The sequence below is a fragment of the Euprymna scolopes genome, chromosome 31, assembly GCF_053919585.1.
Source record: "Euprymna scolopes isolate OS-2025 chromosome 31, ASM5391958v1, whole genome shotgun sequence".
NCBI classification, from domain to species: domain Eukaryota; kingdom Metazoa; phylum Mollusca; class Cephalopoda; order Sepiida; family Sepiolidae; genus Euprymna; species Euprymna scolopes.
Window position 1 is genome coordinate 75,984,735 of NC_136512.1, and position 2,856 is coordinate 75,987,590.

At 38.3% G+C, this 2,856-nt stretch overlaps 1 pseudogene; it reads right to left on the reverse strand.

The window, feature by feature from the left end:
* Positions 1-484: 484 nt before the first annotated feature.
* On the reverse strand, positions 485-641 carry LOC145255951 (U2 spliceosomal RNA; annotated as a pseudogene).
* Between the last annotated feature and the right edge of the window lie 2,215 nt (positions 642-2,856).

Below are 2,856 nucleotides of genomic sequence, written 5' to 3' on the forward strand. Positions count from 1 at the left end.
TGCAGCAGGATCTCTTTTGGGACATGTAAATATTAGGTGACTAACCTCCGCACAAATCAAACAAGTTGGACGTCTCCTCTGTTTTTCTTCCACAACTTCAATATAGTACAGGATTTTAAATGTTACTTTGTTCAGAAATATTTCGAAACTCCATATTCCATTGTAATTATCGACATCAATTGCTGTGATTTTACCGTATTTTAAAAGAAAAGCGGCGATGTTAGTCACCATGGTACAACCCAGGTACCTCAAAGACTGATAATGTTGTCTTGCTGAGTCTTATGTATTCCTTTCGAAGCAGGACGTCTTTCGTGATACTTTCTTTTTTTTTGTCTTTCTTTTGATGACAAAAAAAAGGAAGAATTCTTTTGGGAAATTCTTGTAGTTTTGGCAGCGTAATTATAATCTCCGTGTCTGTTTCAAATTCTGTGCATTCGCGTGCTTTTTGCAGAAATTCTTCGACGTTAATCCATTCTGATTTTTCTGAAATGGCTGTCTCTATATTATCCCCTTCCACAGGCTGACAGCTTGCGGCCGCAATTAGGCGGGATAAAACTACTGCCACTCGCCAAAAAATGTTGGTCAATGTAGTAAGAACAGATACTACACTTTGATCTTGGCCAAAAGGCAAAGAAAAGGGTATTTATTTGCTCCCCCACCGAGAAAATTAGGCACAAGGCCAATTTTGAATGTTAGGAGTGAAGGGAAAATGGGGAGAACCCTCCCGAGGAGTAGGGAAGCTGGATAGTGACAATTGGTATGAAGGGTTGCCCCTACATTGAACAAGGTCTTATATGTGGGGTTGCCCCCACATATGGTCTTTGCTTGCAGTATATGCCGGACAGATACTACACTTTGATCTTGGCCAAACGGCCAAGAAAAGGGGGGTATTTATTTGCTCCCCCACCGAGCAAATTAGGCACAAGGCCGATTTTTAATGTGAGGAATGAAGGGGAAATGGGGGCCAGCTCCCCAGGGAGTAGGGGAGCTGGATAGTGACAATTGGTATGAAGGGTTGGTATTTATTTGCTCCCCCCACCAAGCAAATTAGGCATAAGGCCGATTTTTAATGCGAGGAGTGAAGGAAAAATGGGGAACAGATCCCCAGGGAGTAGGGGAGCTGGATAGTGACAATTGGTATGAAGGGTTTCCCCTACATTGACCAAAGTCTTATATATGGGGTTGCCCCCACATATGGTCTGCCGGAACAGTTGCTACACTTTGATCTTGAAATTTTAAAAAGCTAAGAACAGCATCTATTAACACACATCTTTGATCTTAACCAGAAAGGCTAAACAAAAAAGTGTTACGGACAGACCGACAAACCGACCGACCGACAGACCGACCGACAGACAGACAGATCGACCGACCGACAGAGTGACTTATAGAGTCGCTTACACGCGACTAAAAATGAGGACACCAAATCTTTAGGAAAATGAACAAACGATGCAGTTTTAGGACTTAACATATGTAAATTTGAGTTCTGCACCATGCAAAAAGGAAATGACTAACTACCTATTTTAGCCCCAAAAGTTCCCCAGGCCTTAAAATATTTAAATTTGAGATCAGCACCATGAAAAACTACTAAATAGACATACACAAAAAATTTTGGAGGAATATGATAAAATAGTCCCAAAAATTGGAGTGTTTTTATTAGCCCTAAAATTATATAGAAATCAGTTAGTTACAACTTTTCAGAAAGTTTCATAAAAATCAAAAGCATCAATTTTTTAATAAGCACAAAAGTGTTAATTTTCGCCATTTGAACACCAAAGGCACCCCCAGGAGGACAGCCGGAGTTTTCCCGGAAACCTCGTTTTGTTACTTTTTGACGCATATCATGTTTAACGTTTGTGCAAAATTAAAAAAAAAAAATTGATGGCGTAGTTTTTGAGAAAAGTGCGGACAGACGAAGGGACAGATAGGCTAGGGTGAATTTATAGGTCCACCCTCCATTTGTCGAGGGACCAACAAACAATAAGGAGCAATAACAGTCTTTTAAGGAGCAGTAACAAATTGAACAATATAATGTAACAATAAAACTTACACGTATTATAGAACAACAAAAACATCGGAAGTTGCTTGCTGAATGATTGCCATTAGCTTTTTTCTAGCCTTTGAACGAACTCATTTTCTCCGTAGGTAAGTCCGACTTAAACATTAACATATAATTTTTTAGCGTTTCTGCGCATGCTCGTCATTTCTGCAAATATCTATTGATACTGTTTAGCTTGCTTGTTTTGTTTTACGATATATGAACCGTTTTTGAGTATTGCAATGCCGAATCTAATATTTGTATGAAACACGATTTTTCTGCTTCAAGATTTATTCATGCTGTTTTGTTGTCTTAATTTGTAGAAAAATCTTTATCACTTTATGTGCCTAAACCTAAACGTAGATTCCATGAACAAAGCTTCTTTCTTAAAACTGCACGCCTATGGAATTTTAGAACTGCACGCCTATGGAATTTTAGAACTGCACGCCCATGGAATTGTCTTCCGTTTCCCTGCTTTCCAGCTGACTACAATATGGTTGTCTTCAAGTCTAACGTAAACAAGTTTTTGATAAGCTGCTCCATATAAGTTCACAAATTTACCGAATTTCCATTAATAACGATTACTATATTGTCCAATTTCTACTGTACACTCTTTAACCTTTATCCTTGAGTTGCCTCTTAGCCTAGATAAGTGGTGATGCTTATATTAGAAAAAAACTTTGTTTTGGTTTTAGTTTGTAGATCAGGATTGGTTCAATTAGAATTCTTTGTGAGGAGTAGTTGTGCATTTATTTATTTTTTTATTTATTAGCAGACTGCTATTGCCATCTTCATATTAGGGTGATGCAAAATTAATGCCT